The sequence below is a fragment of the Sapajus apella genome, unplaced genomic scaffold (genome assembly GCF_009761245.1).
Source record: "Sapajus apella isolate SASKATOON/1434 unplaced genomic scaffold, GSC_monkey_1.0 scaffold74, whole genome shotgun sequence".
Taxonomy (NCBI): domain Eukaryota; kingdom Metazoa; phylum Chordata; class Mammalia; order Primates; family Cebidae; genus Sapajus; species Sapajus apella.
Genome location: NW_022437014.1, coordinates 1,485,580 through 1,504,345, shown reverse-complemented (window position 1 = coordinate 1,504,345; position 18,766 = coordinate 1,485,580). Strand labels below are relative to the sequence as shown.

The 18,766-nt window shown below is 44.5% G+C and overlaps 1 protein-coding gene across 2 annotated transcripts in view; it reads right to left on the bottom strand.

The window, feature by feature from the left end:
- Positions 1 to 18,766, bottom strand: part of MAP2K1 (mitogen-activated protein kinase kinase 1) — a 102,170-nt gene that overhangs the window by 22,371 nt on the left and 61,033 nt on the right. The window lies entirely within an intron of this gene.

The following is an 18,766-nucleotide window of genomic DNA, read 5'->3' as shown; positions in this document are numbered from 1 at the left end:
CAGCCTGACCAACGTGGATAAACACCGTCTCTACTAAAAATATAAAATGCCAGGCATGGTGGTGCACACCTGTAGTCCCAGCTACTCAGGAAGCCAAGGCAGGAAAATCGCTTAAACCCGGGAGGCAGAGGTTGCAGTGAGCCAAGATCATGCCACTGCACTCCAGCCTGGGCAACAAGAGCGAAACTGTCTCCAAAAAAAAAAAAGTTTTCAATTTTTTTTCTTCCTTTTCCCTCCATTTTTCCGAATTTGGAATCACTGAAAACTAAGCTGTGCTTTCTTAAAGCCCTGTGAACTGAGGATAGACAAGTTCAGAAGAAAATAACAGCATACATAAGCCACTTCCATACCTGCCTACTGACATATGGACTTCAAAATAATGTGGCCTGTATCACTTTTCCAGGATTATTCTTTGGTTTGTTGTTTTTCTCCCTTCCTCCCCTCATTTTCTCATCATAGGATGTAAGACCACAACCTGCTAAAAATGAGATTCCCTAATAACTTGGGACATACCTGTCTAAAAATAAACTGTCCTAGCCACGAGAGATTCAATGAAACATGAGACAAGAGATTCATGTTCTTCTAAAATGCTTTATTGCCGGGCGTTGTGGCTCACGCCTATAATCCCAGCACTTTGAGGGGCCATGGTGGGTGGATCACCTGAGGTCGGGAGTTGGAGACCAGCCTGACCAACATGGAGAAACTCTGTCTCTACTAAAAACACAAAATTAGCCAGGTGTGGTGGTGGGCTCCTATAATCCCAGCTACTTGGGAGGCTGCAGCAGGATAATCGCTTGAACCCGGGAGGTAGAGGTTGCGGTGAGCTGAGATCACGCCATTGCACTCCATCTTAGGCAACAAGAATGAAACTCCATCTCCAAAGAAAAAAAAAAAAAAAAAAAAAGCCACCTTTGCCCTGACCACCTTGGGCACATGTCATCAGGACCTCCTGAGGCTGTGTCACATGGGCATGCATCCTCAACACAGGCAAAATAAAGTTTCTAATTTAGCTGACCCCTCACCACTGCCAGGAGGATGTACACTGTTCCATAAATATTCTCTACGTGCTTGACTGTGAAGCACTTCCTTTTCAACTGAGATGTCTTCTCTTTTCACATATACCCTACTATCCCAGTCTGATTCCGACAAGTGGGAAGGGAGAATGGAGGGCTGCCTAATTCAGATGGATCCCCCTAATTACCTCCTTCACTTACAGGAAGGAGCCCCACCAACAATGTACACTATACAAGTTTTGCTGAATTACCCAGAGACTTGGGAATTGTGCTAAGAGGGTCAGGCTGAATCTGGGCTGTGTCTGGGATGGACATGATACACACTGGTTGCTGAGGGGTGGTGTCTTCCTCCTGCCTTCTAGACAGAGAAGCAAAGAAACAAGTGCAGAGCATGCAGAGTAATGAAGAAGGCTGCCTACAATTCCAATGGTCTTCTGGTCCCTGTCTTGTCCCATCCCTTCCCGAGTACGTTCCCTAAGGGGCCTCCTGGATCCCTATAAGGAAGCCCCTATTCTGTTGACACTAGCTCAAGTTGGTTTCTGTTATGTGTAACCAAGAATCCTCACTGAAACAAAGCCCAGCTCCCAGCTACTCTGTGAAGCCTGCCCTGACAGCTGTCCACCCACAAGAGTCCCTCTCCTTGGAACCCGAGGTTTTTTATCATGTGTGTCACTTGTTATGTCAGTACATATGCTATTTTCTTTTAGCCAATTTTTTTCCTGAAAAAATCTAAATATTCACAAAAGTGAGACAGTAACCATGTACCCATCACCCAGCTTCAACAATAATCCATTTTGTTACATTTATTTATTTACTTATTTATTTAGGACAGTCTTGCTCTGTCACCCAGGCTGAAGTGCAGTGGTGCAATCTTGGCTCACTGCAACCTCCACCTCCCAGGTTCAAGCAATTCTCCTGCCTCGGCCTCCCGAGTAGCTGGGACTATAGGCATGTGCCACCATGCCCAGCTAATTTTTGTATTTTTAGTAGAGATGGGGTTTCACCATGTTGCCAAGGCTGGTCTCGAATTCCTGACCTCAGGTGATCCACCTGCCTCAGCTCCCAAAGTGCTGGGATTACCATGAGTCACTGTACCCAGCCCCAGTTTTATTTCACCTATAACCCCCAGCTTTTTCTTCGCAGGGTGGGAGGGACAGGAGTGTCTTAAGGCAAATCCCAGACCTGTGTTAATTCACCCATAAACCTTTCATCTGACTCAAATTACAGTCTTTCTTTTCCAACTAGGACTCAAGGCTCTAAGATGATAGGAACTATCTCTTCTGCCTCTTTGGAGCCCAACATTGTATGCGCAATGGGCTTATAAATGCCAAAACTTTAGTACTATTACACAACACTTTGTCAGAGATGGAAAAGGAATTGAGGTTACCTCTAAAACAAGGTGAGATTCAGAAATAATGAACAACTCTGCCAGGATATCCCAAAGAGCCAACGGCCTGGCTAGAAGGGAAACTTCCGTAAGGTTCTACTGCACAGCCAGAATGCTAAAGGGAGGGGACACAGTGGCTCTGAGGTCACTTGGTGGGCAGCAGCTTCTTGGGGATTTGGTGCCTGTCACCACCACCTAGTGACAGCCCTGCACACACTTCACAGGGTGGTAAGCACTTAACCTCCAGCAATAAACTTTGAAATGTTTTTCCAAATGAAAAAAGAAATTTCCCCAGTGTGTTTGTTTATAATTAGTTTGGTCTCACCAAGCCTTATGCTGGCTCCCACCTCAAGCTGAGCTATATATACCACTAGACTCTACTATTGTTTGTTTGTTTTTTATTTATTTATTGACAGAGTCTCACTCTGTTGCCCAGGCTTAAGTGCAGTGGTGCAATCTTGACTCACTGCAACCTCCACCTCCTGGATTCAAACAAGTCTCATGGCTAAGCCTGCTGAATAGCTGGGATTACACCATGCCTGGCTAATTTTTGTATTTTTAGTTGAGATGAGGTTTCGCCATGTCAGCCAGGCTGGCTTCAAACTCCCCGCCTCCCATGATCCACCCGCCTTGGCCTCCCAGAGTGCTGGGGTGACAGGCGTGAGCCACCGCGCCCAGCCTACTCTCATTATTCTATGGTGTCAGCTATCATGAGCTAAGTTCCATCTTGCTTTGGGTAGTGGTTAATAAAATTCATTCCGCGTTTCATCCCCATGGGTCCAGATTTCCAAATCAAACCAGCAATCTGCCTCAGGAAGTAATCTGTAACTTAGGAAAAGGCAGCCCCAGCCTCAGGTTTCCATTAGAAATGAGGGGAAAAAAAAAAAAGAAATGAGGCTTTGTGATCTGAGAAGGAGCAGGACACAGCTCTCCAAGGATTACCAGGTACAGCCCCAGGGCACAGCCATGGGTCTCAGGCTCCTTCCCACCACAACCATCCCAGGAAGGGCCATGGCCAAGTCTCCTTGCTACTCCCCTACCCATCTTCCCACACCAGTCCCTGCCCTTTGCATCACCTCTCTCTCCCATCTGTCCCCCTCCTGTCCCTTCACTCTGCTACTCTCCTAAGTCAGACCCTCCTTATCTCTCAGGGACCATGGCAACGGCCTCCTAGTTAACCTCTCTCCTCTCCCTCCCCACTGTTCCAACTATTTCTTTTTTTTTTTTGAGACAGAGTTTCGCTCTTGTTCCGCAGGCTGGAGTGCAATGGCGCGATCTCGGCTCACCACAACCTCCGCCTCCCGGGTTCAGGCAATTCTCCTGCCTCAGCCTCCTGAGTAGCTGGGATTACAGGCACGCGCCAGCATGCCCAGCTAATTTTTGTATTTTTAGTAGAGACGGGGTTTCACCATGTTGACCAGGATGGTCTCAATCTCTTGACCTCGTGATCCACCCGCCTCGGCCTCCCAAAGTGCTGGGATTACAGGCGTGAGCCACCGCGCCCGGCCCCAACTATTTCTTACTTTAATTCTCACCCCTTGCCATCAGGAACCCTTTGTTCTAGACAACTTGAACCATTTGCTATCTCCTGTAAAAGCACGTCTGTGTTTTCCTGTCTGTATGCCATGATTCATGCTTCCCTCTACCTGGAATTCCTCTCCCTGACCCTGCCACATATATAACTTCTACCTATGCTTCAGAGCCCAGCTCAAATACCACCTCCTCCATGCTTCCCTTGAGCCTCTCTCAAGGAGCTAAGATACAAACTCACCAGAAGCTACAGTCCATTATGGTGAATCTAGCAGATGAAATAATTCTAGATAAAACGAGACTCACATTTCTAACCAAGAGACCAGCATACTGAATTCCCCCATACTAATGAGCCACTCTGTCTCCCTCCATCTTAAGGCAGGGCAGTCTAGACAGGGTCAAAAGCAATCTCTTCCTGTGTCAGCTACACAGCTGTAGGATGGGTATGGTGGGCAAAGAAAGACAGATGCAGCCAGGAGCACCTTGTGAATACCATGGGCAACCTTCCATGTTTCAAGGATCAGACAACAGTCCTCTGTCACACAGAGATAGGAACTGTGCTCAGAATAGAACCCTGTATGTAGCCTCAGGCCAGTGAAGGCAAGGGCCACTCTGACTTCTGCTCAGGTACGCCTGGCAAAGGCAGCATAGTTCCTTGCAAGGACTGAAGAAGAAACCACTCAAATAATTACATGTGAGTCTGCTACAAACAGCTTATAAACAAAACAAAACAAAATGAGCCACTTCAGATCCTGCTATGAGTGCCAAAAAGTCTGAATGGAGAGGAAGAATTTACAGGTTGCGAGGACCACATTTGCTGGAGACTGTGACTGGGACACTTGAGATGCTGTGGAGACTCCCAGCTCTCCCCAGGAATAGGATACAAAAAAAAAATTTTTTTTTTTTTTTTTTTTTTTTTTTTTTAAAGGCAGTGTCTTCCTCTGTCATCCAGGCTGAAGTGCGGTGGCACAATCTCAGCTCACTGCAACCTCCACCTCCCAGGTTCAAGTGATTTTCCTGCCACAGCCTCCCAAGTAACTGGGATTACAGGTGCCTGCCACCACGCCTGGCTAATTTTTTTGTATTTTTAGTAGAGACGGGATTTCACCATGTTGGCCAGGCCGGTTTCGAACTCCTGACCTCAAGTGATCCTCCCGTCTTGGCCTCCCAAAGTGCTGGGATTACAAGTGTGAGTCACATCACCTGCCCAAAAACACTGTCATATAGGCTCTGCAGAAGACTTAAATCTCATTCTGACCTGAGAGCCCCATTTTTACATAGCATTCTAACCTAGGCAATAAAGGAACACTTTTCAATCGCACTCCAAGCAGGATGGCCTCAAGGTATCATAAGCGACTCTGCCTCTGAAGACAGCCATCCAATTACGGTAGGCTATGTGACCCTCAAATATCTACGTTGGCAGCTAAGCGCAGTGGCTCACACCCGTAATCCCATACTTTGGGAGGCCCGGACAGGTGGATTACTTGAGCCCAGGAGTTCAAGGCCAGCCTGGGCAACAGAGAGAGGCCCTGTTTCGCAAAAAGAGAATGTTTTAAATTAGCCAGGCATGATGGTAGTCCTAGTTACTCAGAAGGCTGAGGTGAGAGGATTGCTTGAGCCAGGGAGGCTGAGGATGCAGTAATCCATGATCACAACGCTACATTCCAGCCTGGGCACACACATACATGTCATACATAAATACATAAAATAAAATTTAAAAATCTAGGATGGCCTTCTTAGCATACTACAGACTCAGGCTACTAATTCAATACTGGGCATAAAGGTCAGGCAGGTTATGCATGGTTTCATTAGATAGAAGGAAAAGGAAAACAAGTTGAGTTATAATTTAAAATTGTTCTTAGCATTTATTGATCTTTATCAGCTAGCAACTCCAAGGCAGAAATAATTTACAGGCTAAGCTGGATGAACTGCATATTGATCTAAATCACGCAATGCTTCTTCAGGGTCTTGGGTCAAAATGAGGCCTTGATAATTAGAGCAGGTTAAGAATGGCAGGCTGGCAATGCAAATTACTGCTCTAAATCGCATAAAAGAGAGCAGTGTCCCGGCGCCATCTCCACCTCCAGCCCTTTTTAACTCACAGCACAACTGCCTACTTGGTTCAACTTCGGATGAAAAGACTTGATACAAATTTTGGCAGGTATTTCTTTACAGAGCTCCAGGATCAGGAAAAAAAATCCTCTCTCCTACCCATGTCACCTATCATGGTTTCCTCAAGAACTTAAAGCTGATGCATTTAAAGTTTAGTTTTGTGCTTAAATTCTTTTTTATTTACCGAGTTTTGCTCTTGTTACCCAAGCTGGAGTGCAGTGGCACAATCTCAGCTCACTGCAACCTCCGCCTCCTGGATTCAAACAATTATCCTGCCTCAGGCTCCCGAGTAGCTGAGATTACAGGTGTCCACCACCATACTCGGCTAATTTTTTGTATTTTTAGTAGAGACAGGGTTTCACCATGTTGGCCAGGGTGATCTCAAACTTCCGACTTCAGGGGATCCACCCACCTTGGTCTCCCAAAGTGGTAGGATTACAGGCTACAGCCACCACACCTGACCCAGTTTTGTGTTTAAATTCTAAAGCTTCCTCTGCCAAGGGATTCTCCTTCCCCTTTTGGTTAGGAAATTTTTTCTGTAAGGACCAGAGAGTAAATATTTTTGGCTTTGAAGGCCACAGAGTCACCTCTTTCACAAATAACTATTCAAATTTGCTATTGCAGCACAAAAGCAGCCAAAGACAACATTTACACAAGCACGGCTGTGATCCAATAAAACTTTATTTATGGACGTGATAAATCTCTTTAACCCAAGAGGCAGAGGTTGCAGTGAGCTGAGATTGCGCCACTGCACTCCAGCTTGGGTGGCAGAGCAAGACTTGGTCTCAAAAAACAAAAATAAATTGAATTTTGTAAAACTGTTACAGGTCACAAAATTTTGAAAACTATTCTTAGCTTGCAGTCCATGCAAAAACAGGCAGCAGGCCAAATCTGGTCCACGGACCAGTTTGCTTATAGCTGTGTTAACTGCTTGACTGTTGTTTTCAACCTGTGTTAGCAGCTGTTTGTCTTTCTGACCCAATGCTTAACAGAATTTGTAGGGGAAAACTTTTTAAAAATTTGCTTGCTTTCAGCATCCATTCATTCTCCCCATCTCCTGGTGACAAAGCCCCTTCTTCTCATTTGGGATACACTCCTCCCCAGCATCAAGTGTTTCTTCCAGGGTGTTCATCAAGAAGCGCCATCTGTTCTACCACAGTGGTGAGTGTATAACCAGGGTGGCCCACCAGGCAACACTAGCCCCCTGGGCACGGTCAGTGCTCCAGGCATGGGCAAGCACTCCAAGCAGAGGCAATCTGCCAATCAGTGCTTCAAGCGCTGACCTGGATGCTGGGAGGGGGGTGAGGTGCGGGAGTGGGGGTGGAGGACTTTCTCTAGGATGGGGAGCACTAAGGACTGGATGTGTCTGGGGCTAGTGAGGTCCATCCTGCCTCCAATGAAGAGAATGTGACTGAAAAGGAAGCCCATACAAGAATGAGCAGAGCTGAGAGCTGACCAGAGTCCTGAGGCCATCATTTCAACCCCATATTCATCCCTGCCTTCAGACCTCCTGGTGACCCAAACCAGACATTCCCTCTTCTGATTAAGTAATCTTGAGTTGCGTTTCTGCTACACCAAAGAATTCTGACTAATAAACTATGTCACATCAGATTCTGTTTGAAAGGTGGCAGCGTAGTGATTCGTGCACAGAACAATGACAATGACTATGTTCCACCATATACAAGAGTCACTTATAGATATGTCTCTTTCCCATTAGACTCTAAGCTCCTAGAGGACACAATTCATTTATGAGCCAATATTACGCCTAATGAGTAATTCACTTTTATGCCTAACGAGTAATTCACGTAGTACCTTGAATTTGTCAGGTATTCTATAAATATTTTACAAAAATGAATTACTTCTCTTTGACGGGGGCAAAGACTGTGAAAAGAAAGGTGAATAGACACAGAGGAGCATATACCTGTACCTACCCATAACTGTCAGAATGTCACACAGAGATTTCAGAGAAACTTAACACTCCCCAAAGGGGTGACAGCTCTATACCCACCCCGTGATCAAATCACAAATCACATACACCAGGCTAAACTGCACAGATTGCTTCTCCCTTTGAACACCCAGGGGAAATAGAATACAATGTTCTGTGTAACACCAGAACAAATCACAGTGGACCGGCCGAGGAGACAGAGCTTCAGCACTGTGAATGTCAGCTGAACTTATTTTGCCCAAGAGACCTGCTCCATTATGGCAGAGACAAATCACTTCAGGAATGAGGGTGAGAACATGCTTATCTTTGGGTTTCCACCCAGTGGGGACACATTAGAAAGCAGGAAAGCTACCATGTGTACAACCAAAGCAATGTACCAAACTAGGACCAGGACACATCCACTCAGTTGAAGAAAGATAACCAAAACATGTTCAAGGGGCTACTACATTGGTGAAAAACAGTAACTAAATGATACCTGAAAACAGCTAACCTTCCCCAAAACCCCAAAAGGCACTTCTTACTCAAACATTTGTAAGTGCAGGAATACCTACCTTTTTATCATTGACATATTCCTAAAATGAAATGTATGAATCAAACTGATGTAACTTGCTTGCCTTTTCCAAGATTCCGTGAAAACTTGTATTTGAAGAATCTTACAGTGAACGCTTTGAAAGAGCAAAATATTGCCCCTAAAGCACCTTGTAAGTTATTTTTGTACATTAGTTTTAATTACAGCAGGGCACAACCAGAAATCACCTTCAACCTGGACTAGGTCATGGACTACCAACCTGCGCCCAACACCATGCAGGAGAGGATGGTGTCCCTCGATATCTGCACGACTGGGGTGAAAGTGGGTGCTTCAGAGGCGCTGACTCTGGACCCCTCTGGGAGGTCACTGAGCCCACTCACTACCCACTAAATAAGACTACAAGAGGCCAACTGACCCAGCAGCAACAACACTGTTGGAGTTGTGGGTCAGGGAGCTACTTTTCTGCTTGAGTGAGCCAGCCTCCTAACCAGAGTAGTCTTGGTTCTTACCTTATCATGGTTTGTAGGAACAGCTTTTCAAAGGACTCTCTGAACTTCCCCTGGATCCTTCTAATGAATAAGTTTTAAGAAGCTTAAACCAAGTCAGGCTGGTTTCTGTTACTGGTAATCATAAAAACCTCTACTAATTTATCTAAGCAACAGCTAAAATGTATTAAGTGCCTACTATGTGTCGAGCACTATTTTAAGTGCTTTGTACGTAACCCTTTAGGTAGGTTCTATTTTCTCCATTTTCCTGAGGTTTGGAGAGGTTAAATGACTCATCCAAGGTTACACAGTAAGTAGCACAGTCACGATTTGAACCTTCAACTTTTATCCCTGTGATGGAGTGAAAAATATGGCCCACCTTATTTCATAGCTCCTCCCAACAAGAGATGGAGACTTCACTCTACTTTTTAAACATTGGCTTAAACCATGTGACTTTCTTCAGCCAACACGGCATGAAGAAACTTGACATAAGCAGAGGATTAAAGGGTACCTGAGTACTACGGTTTAACCCTTTATGCTACTAGAAGAAACCAGGGCTTCAGCCTGGGGTAAGAGGACCTGCCAACCCACAGGAAAAGTAATAAACTGTGTAAAGTAATACACAGTTTGAGCAGTCTCTGATCATGTGTACTTTTTTTTTTAAATTTTAAACTACTAAGTTTTGGGGGCTTATTACATAGCAAATGGTAATTGAAATAATCAAGCCAGGCCTGGCAGCTCATGCCTGTAGTCTTAGCACTTTAGGAGGCTGAGGCAGGAGGATGGCTTCAGCCTAGGAGGGCAAGGCTGTAGTGAGCCATGATTATACCACTGCACTCCAAGCCTGGACACCAGAGGGAGACCCTGTCTCAAAAAGAAAAAGGAAAAAAAACCACTAAGCTATCTCCAGCAAATAAATATCAACAAATAAGAACAAATAAAAATTTAAGGCAGAAAAAAGACCTCTTTACTCTTTCCCATTTTTCCTAAAGGACAGAAGAAGAGATGAAGTTGAAATTTCATCAGGGAAGAAAATACTTAGGCCAGAGGTAGAAATGACCATGAGGAAGCCCATAGACAAGGACAAGGAGACTGCTCTCTCTCATTTTCACCTGAACTCAGGTTTCCAGGAATCATCCACTCACTATGCTGCTTGCTCAGGAACTGCTTATGCACGAGTATCATTCCACAGTCCAGGCCTTAGAGTTAATTCTTCCAGGGCTTCTGGAGAAGACTTGTAAATAACAGGAGTCTGAAACGCTGAGCAGCCAGGCCAGCCCACACAGAAGTCCTTCTAGTGACTTCCCTTTCTTGGCTATGGAAGTGGTAAACTCTCCACCAAAGACATCTGTTCAGAGACCCATCTGGCTCACAAAGCAGCTCTTCATGCCAAAGAGCAACAATGAAGCCAGAAAAGAAAGCCCTAAGAAGGTGGAGGCAGCACTAGGCGGAAAAGAAAAGAAAGCTGGTTGTTCCAGGAATGTGCTGAAACCTCCCTCTCCTTGGAATGGAAATAAAGTTAGAGCTCTTCATTGAAAAGCACAGGGCATGGTCCATAGTAGGTACATAGCAGAGAAAAACACAGGACTAGAAAGAAACACTGTGAGGCCGGGCGCGGTGGCTCACGCCTGTAATCCCAGCACTTTGGGAGGCAGAGGCGGGTGGATCACGAGGTCAAGAGATCGAGACCATCCTGGTCAACATGGTGAAACCCCGTCTCTACTAAAAATACAAAAAAATTAGCTGGGCATGGTGGCGCGTGTCTGTAATCCCAGCTACTCAGGAGGCTGAGGCAGGAGAATTGTCTGAACCCAGGACGCGAAGGTTGCAGTGAGCCGAGATCGCGCCATTGCACTCCAGCCTGGGTGACAAGAGCGAAACTCCAACTGAAAAAAAAAAAAAAAAAAAAAGAAGAAGAAACACTGTGTTAAGAGTAAGAGACATGGGTCCTTGGCCCAGTTTCACTGCTGACTGCTGTGTGTTCTGGCACAAGTTAATCATCCATCCATCCATGTAATAGACCTTCAAGGAAGAACTGTTTTCCATATTCACGTTCAGGACTGAAGACATACACAGCAATTAGACACATTCCCAGATTTGAAGAATTTACAGGTTAGTGAGAGACAAACATGTGAACTTCCTATTTTACACATATAGAAACCAAAGCTGAGGTTTTAATCTCTTTGGTTTTTAGTTTCCTTACAATTTATATAAAGAAATGGGGAAAGCAGTTAGCAGTTTTTAGAGGTTTCTTTTCAAGATGGAGTTTCACTCTTGCTACCCAGGCTGGAGTGCAATGGCACGATCTTGGCTCACCGCAACCTCCGCCTCCTGGGTTCAGGCAACTCTCCTGCCTCAACCTCCTGAGTAGCTGGGATTACAGGCATGCGCCACCATGCCCAGCTAATTTTTTGTATTTTTAGTAGAGACAGGGTTTCACCATGTTGACCAGGATGGTCTCGATCTCTTGACCTCGTGATCCACCCGCCTCGGCCTCCCAAAGTGCTGGGATACAGGCGTTAGCCACCGCGCCCGGCCTAGTTTTTAGAGCTTTCTATATGCAAAACACTTTGCCAGTTGCTTTCCATATGTAATTTCATTAATCTTCATAGCAACCTGAGTAGGCATGCGGACTCCATTTCACAAATAATGGGATGCCTTTACTCCACCAGACCTTCCTACAACAGTGACCTCACTTATGATTCCATAGGGCTAGACTGCATGTCAATCGCACCCTAGAACACAACTCCGTGCTTAAGAAATGCTCATACCTCTTCTCATTTCAACTAAATCCAAATAATGAACATATTAAAATATTCTAACATGGAACTCAGAAGACTTAAAAAGCCACAGATTAAGGACTATAAACTGCTGGAAAAAACTGTTCCGCCTCAAACCATTCACTACCTCTTACTGATACTTTCCTGTCAGTAGAAAGAGGACAAGACGGCAGCCAGTACAATTAGAAAGCAGACGGCTCTCTACAGTTACCTTTTTTTTTTTTCTTGAGATGGAGTTTCTCTCTTGTTGCCCAGGCTGGAGTGCAATGGTGTGATCTCGGCTCACTGCAACCTCCACCTCCCAGGTTCAAGCAATTCTCCTGCCTCAGCCTCCCAAGCAGCTGGGATTACAGGTGTGCACCACCACGCCCGGCTAATTTTTGTATTTTTTAGTAGAGACGGGGTTTCACCATGTTGCCCAGGCTGGTCTCGAACTCCTGACCTCAGGGGACCCACCTGCCTTGCCCTCCTAAAATGCTGGGATTATAGGCACAAGCCACCACAACCGGCCTACAATTAGCATTTTAAGTGTATGCTTTCATGCATTTTCAAAAATGTTTACACCTGTGAACCTACTACCACAAACAGGATTTAATATTTCTACTACTCCAAAAGAGTTCCCTTCTGCACATGAAGTTAATCTATCTCCACCTCTAAACTCTAAACTGATCTGCGCTATGTTACTGTGGATTGCCTGTTCTAAAATTTAGTATTAGCAGTCTCTCATAGTATGTCTTTTTTTTTTTTTTTTTTTTCTTTTTCTTTTTGAAAGGCAGTCTCACTGTCGCCCAGGCTGGAGTTCAGTGGCGCCATCTTGGCTCACTGCAACCTCCGCTTCCCAAGTTCAAGCGACTCTCCTGCCTCAACCTCCAGAGTAGCTGGGATTACAGGCAGGTTCCACCATGCCCAGATAATTTTTTTTTTTTAAGTGGAGACAGGGTTTCACCATGTTGGCCAGGCAGGTCTCGAACTCCCGACCTCGGGTGATCTGCCTGACCTGGCCTCCCAAACTGTCAGATTACAGGCGTGAGCCACTGCACCCAGCCATATGTACTTTTTTGTGCAAGGCTTCTTTCACTCAGCATATTTTTGAGATTCATTGAAGTTGTATGTATCACTAGTTTGTTTTTATTGCTGAGTTGTACTCCATTGTTTGAATATATCAAAACGTACCCACTCACCTGGTAATAAACATTTTTGTTGCTTCTAGTTTTGGGCAATTATAAATAAAGCTGTTATGAACATTTGTGTAACAAGTCCTTGCATGAACAAATCTTTTCATTTATCTTAGGTAAATGCCAAGGAGTATGGTTGATGGTGGTATAGTTTAATTTTAAAAGAAATTTTAATGCCTGTTTTCCAAAGTGGTTGTCCTCTCTCTGAATGTTTTTAAGAATTTCTCTTTATCACTGGTTTTCAGCAACTTGTTTTACAGTTTTACTGATATGTAATTTTCACACAGTAAACTCCATACACTTAAGTGTACCAGTTTGTGTGTGTGTGTGTGTGTGTGTGTAAAACCATCACCCCAATCAAGATAATAAACCTGTCTATCATGCTCAAAAGCTTCCTCTTGCTCCTCTGTGATTCCTCCCTTTCTCTCCTGCCCTCAGTAGCTGGCAACCACTGACTTGCATTTTGTCCCTACAGTTAAGTTTGCAGTTTCTAGAATTTTACATAAATGGAATCATGTGTATCTTCTTATGTCTGATTTCTTTTATTCAGCATAATTCTCTTTAGATTCATCCATGTTTTGTTGCATGTATCAATGGTTTCTTCTTTCTGCTTCTAAGTAGCACGCCAAAAGTATGGAAATACCATAATTTGTTTATCCATTCAATTGTTAGTGGATATCTGGAATAGTTCTAGTTTTTGGCTATTACAAATGAAACTACTATGTACATGTATGTACAAGTCTCTGAATGGACATATTCTTTCATTTCTTTAGGGTAAATTCTAGAGGTGAAATTGATAAATGTATATTCAGTCGATGCTTAACATCTTATGAAACTGATATACTGTTTTCCAACATGATTACACCATTTCACATTCCTACCAGCAGTGTAAAGTGTCTTTACTAAAGTTCTCTAGTAAATTGTTCAAATCTTTCACCTGTTTGTATTGAGTTGTTTCTTTTTACTAAATTATAAGAGGTCTTCATTAAATATTCTACATAAAGTCCTTTGTCAGATACATATTTTGCCAATACCATCTCTTGGTCTGTGGCTTGTCTTTCCATTTCCGTCAGTGTCTTTCCATACCCACCCTCCCACCACTAACAGACAAGGTCTTGCTCTGTCCTCCAGGGTGGAGTGAAAGATTATGGCTCACTGCAACCTCAACCTCCTGGGCTCAAGCAACCCTCCTATCTCAGCCTCCCAAGTAGGTGAGACCACAGGTGCACACCACCAGGCCCAGCTAATTGTTTTCTGTTTCTAGTAGAGATGATGTCTTGTAACACTGCCCAAGCAGCTCTCCTGCCTCAGCCTCCCAAAGCGCTGGGATTACAGGTATGAGCTACCACATATGCAGCCCTGTCAGTGTCTTCTGAAAAGCAAGTATTTGGGATTTAAATGAAGTTCAATTGATTGATTTTTCTACCCAGTGCATGCCTTCTGTCTCCCATTTAAAAACTGCCAAAACATGGGTCACTGAGATGGTCTCTAATGCTTTCCTCTAGAAGTTTTTATGGCTTTAGCTCTTACAGTTAGACTGATGATACAGTGAGTTAATTTTTTTTTTTTTTTTTTTTTTTTTTTTTTTTTTTGAGACGGAGTTTCGCTCTTGTTACCCAGGCTGGAGTGCAATGGCGCGATCTCGGCTCACCGCAACCTCCGCCTCCTGGGTTCAGGCAATTCTCCTGCCTCAGCCTCCCGAGTAGCTGGGATTATAGGCACGCGCCACCATGCCCAGCTAATTTTTTGTATTTTTAGTAGAGACGGGGTTTCACCATGTTGACCAGGATGGTCTCGAGCTCTTGACCTCGTGATCCGCCCGCCTCGGCCTCCCAAAGTGCTGGGATTACAGGCTTGAGCCACCGCGCCCGGCCTATGTCTAATTCTTAACTCTTCATTCTGTTCTATTAACCTACAGCTAGTGCTCGACTTACGACCACGATTGGTTCCGACAGACCAGTCATAACACGATTTGGTCGTAAGTTGAGTAGGCGATATGCACGCAGAGATGGTAGTGGTGCCGGAAGCTGGCCTGCACTGTCGTATGCCCAGCTGGGCAACGTTTGCGCTGCCAGACGCGCAGCAGTCATGGCTAGCGATTGTGGTCGTAAAGTCGAATGGTCGTAAGTTGCATAGGTTGTAAGTCGATCAATACCTGTATTACGTTTGTCCTTACACAAGTACAACACTCTATAACTACAGCTTTATAATAATTTTTTTTTTTTTGTAAAGAGACAGGGTGCTGGGCGAGGTGGCTCACGCCTATAATCCAAGCACTTTGGGAGGCCGAGGTGGGTGGATCATCTGAGGTCAGGAGTTCAAGACCAGCCTGGTCATCATGGTGAAATCCCATCTTTGTAAAAAAAAAAAAAGATATTTTAAATTTTTTAAAAAAGAAAAAAAAAAGAGACAGGGTCTCCCTACACTGCCCAGACTGGAGTGCAGTGGCTATTCGTAAGTGTGATCCCACTCCTGATCAGCACTGGGGTTCTGACCTATTCCATTTCCCACCTGGGTCAGCTCACCAGGCAATCTACTTGTTCCCTGCTCATGGGAGGTCACCACACTGATGCCGAACTTAGTTCAAAAACCCAACTGGCATTAGCACACTACTGCCCAGAACTCCTGGGCTCAAGCGATCCTTTCGCCAACCTCCCAAGGAGCTGGGACTGCAAGTGCGACCACCGCACTAGCTATAATATATCTTAAAATCAGGTCGTCTAAATCCCTCAGCTTTTTCTTTTCTCAATCAATGTTGTCTTAGCTATTCCAGGACCTTTGCATTTCCATGTAAATTTTAAACCTAATTTGTTAATTTGACAAAAAAAGGTTGCTCAGATTTTCAATGATGGCTTTAAATCTATAGATCAATTAATTAAAGCAAAACTGTTACCTTAACAACACAAGTCTTCTGATCATTAACACATTTATTCATGCCTTCTTTAAGTTCTCAATGTATTTAGGTCTTCTTTAATTATCCTTAGCAATGTTTTGTGGGTTTTGGTAGTAAGGGTTAGATATGTTTTGTCAAATGTATCCCTAAGTATTTCATATTTTTTGGTATTATGGTTAGTAATGTTTTTTCCCAACATCAGTTCCCGGTTGGATACTGCTAGCATAGCCCCTCCTTTCCCGAGACTCCGGTTACTTGTACGTTCATCGGCGTGACACTGTCCTACCTGACTCTGAAATTGGCCCATAGGTCTCATACTTTTCTTTGCCCTTTCCCCCAGACTCCAATTACAGGTACCTTAGACCACTTGAATCCTGTGCCACAGGTCTCTGAGGTTCTGCTCTTTACCTCTTTCTAGTTTTGTTGGACAGCTTTTAAAAACTTTTCCCTGAAGTTAGTTTAACTTGGTAACTAAGGTGACCCTTCTGAGGTCTCTGCTGAGTTTCAATTATGTTCAATTATGGCTTTCCATTCTGAATGTTTGGAACGTGAACTTCTCACAGCTTGTGTAAACTCAGAATTGTTCAGCTTATAGCTCTTGGGTAGTTTTTTGTCCAGTCTGATGGATTTTCACCCTACACATGTGCAGATCAGTATTCACCAACACACTCAAGAGGATTTATACACCAGATGCGGTGGCTCACACCTGTAATCCCAGTATTTTGGGAGGCTGAGGCAGGACTGCTGAAGCTCAGGAATTTGAGGCCAGCCTGGGCAACAGAGCCAGACCCCTTCTCTACAAAAAAAATTTAAAATTAGCCAGGTGTGGTGGTGCACACCTGTAGTCCCACCTACTTGGGAGGCTGAGGTAGGAGGATTGCTTGAGCCCAGGAGGTCAAGGTTGCAATGAGCTGAGACTGAGCCACTGTATTCCAGTCTAGGTAACAGAGCAAGCTCCTGTCTCAAAAAAGGCGGGAGTGAAATTCATAAAGTACTTCCAGGCAGAAAGCTGAAGCAATCATAGGGCTTACCATTTCTGCATTGACTTCTTTTTTGTTTTTTGTTTTTTTTTGAGAAGTCCTGCTCTTGTCATCCAGGCTGGAGTGCAATGGCACTATCTCGACTCACTGCAACCTCCACCTCCCAGGTTCAAGCGATTCTCCTGCCTCAGTCTCCCAAGTAGCTGGGATTACAGGTGCCTGCCACCACACATGGCTAATTTTTGTATTTTTAGTAGAGACAGGGTTTTGTCATGTTTGCCAGGCTGGTCTCTAACTCCTGACCTCATGATCTGCCCACCTCAGCCTGTAATCCCTCCTGGGATTACAGGCGTGAGCCACCGCACCTGGCCTACCACTTCTGTCTTTTATCTCTCATTGATCACAGTCCTGCATTATGTATTGTTCAGAGTCTGATTACAACTGTTTCATGTATGTTTTCCAGTTTTATAGCTGTTTATAGTAAGAGGACAAGTCCTTCAGCAGTAACTCCTAAAAGTTTCAGAAGTGGAAGTCTAGTTTTCGTTTTAAATGTTAGCTCTGAGTTTCTTCTGCTCTTGTCAGAACAGTCTCTAGTTCTTAGCATTGCAGTTTGATGGCCCACGTTGAAATTAATAGATGCACAAAAGTGAGCCATATGTACAAGCTGTAAGCTGGCCATGCAAATTTCAACTACAAGTCTGCCACAGATAGAAATCTTTCAATATTTGGAGAGATTTTTCCTGGAGTGAGAGGGAACACTTGTACAACATTCTTCTTTGTGTTTCATTTTCTATTTCTTTTCTCCCCACAAATCCCACTAGGGACAAGCTGCCAATACTCCTCTTTCTAGACAGTCCACCTAGCTACTCACTCTACCCCTAATGCAATGCTTCCCAAAGTGTGGCTGTGGACCACAGCATTAGAACCAGCACTTACTTAAAACCTAGTGTCTAGCACATCATACAACATGGATGAAGCTTGAAGACATTATTCTAACAAGCCAGTCCCTGAAGGACAAATACTATATAATTCCATTTATATGAGGTACCTAGAGTAGTCAAACTCATAGACACAGAAAGTAGACTGGTGATTTCCAAGAGCCGGGGAAAGGAGGAAATAAAGGGGACTTTTTTTGAGACGAAGTCTTGCTCTATGGCCCCGGCTGGAGTGCAGTGGCACGATCTCAGCTCACTGCAACCTCCACCTCCCAGGTTCAAGTGATTCTCATGCCTCAGCCTCCCAAGTACCTGGGATTACAGGCATGTGCCACCATGCCCAGCTAACTCTTGTATCTTTGGTAGAGACAGGAGTTTCACCATGTTGGCCAGGCTGATCTTGAACTCCTGACCTTGGGTGATCTGCCCACCTCAAACTCCCAAAGTCCTGGGATTACAGATGTGAGCCACCATGCACAGTGAGACTTGTTAAATGAGTACAGAGCTTGAGGTCTGCAAGATGAAAAAAGTTCTGGAGATGGATGGTGGTGATGGCTGCACAACAATGTGAACGTACTTAATGCCTCTAAACTACACACTGAAAACTTGAGAAAATGGTAAATTTTTTATATAATTTACAATTAAAAATTTTTAATAGTATTTCTTTTTTGTTTTTTGAGACAGAGTCTCTGTCGCCCTGGCTGGAGTACAATGGCATGATCTCAGCTCACTGTAACCTCTGCATCCAGGGTTCAAAAATTCTCCTGCCTCAGCCTCCCGAGAAGCTGGCATTACAGGCATGTGCCACCACATCCAGCTAATTTTTAGTAGAAACAGGTTTTCACCATGTTAGCCAGGCTGGTCTCGAATTCCTGGCTTCCGCCTCGGCCTCCCAAAGTGCTGGGATTACAGGCCTAAGCCACCATGCCCGGCGTGTCTGTGTGTATGTGTGTCTGTGTGTGTCTGTGTGTGTGGCCGCCTGGTGTGTGTATGTGTGTGTGT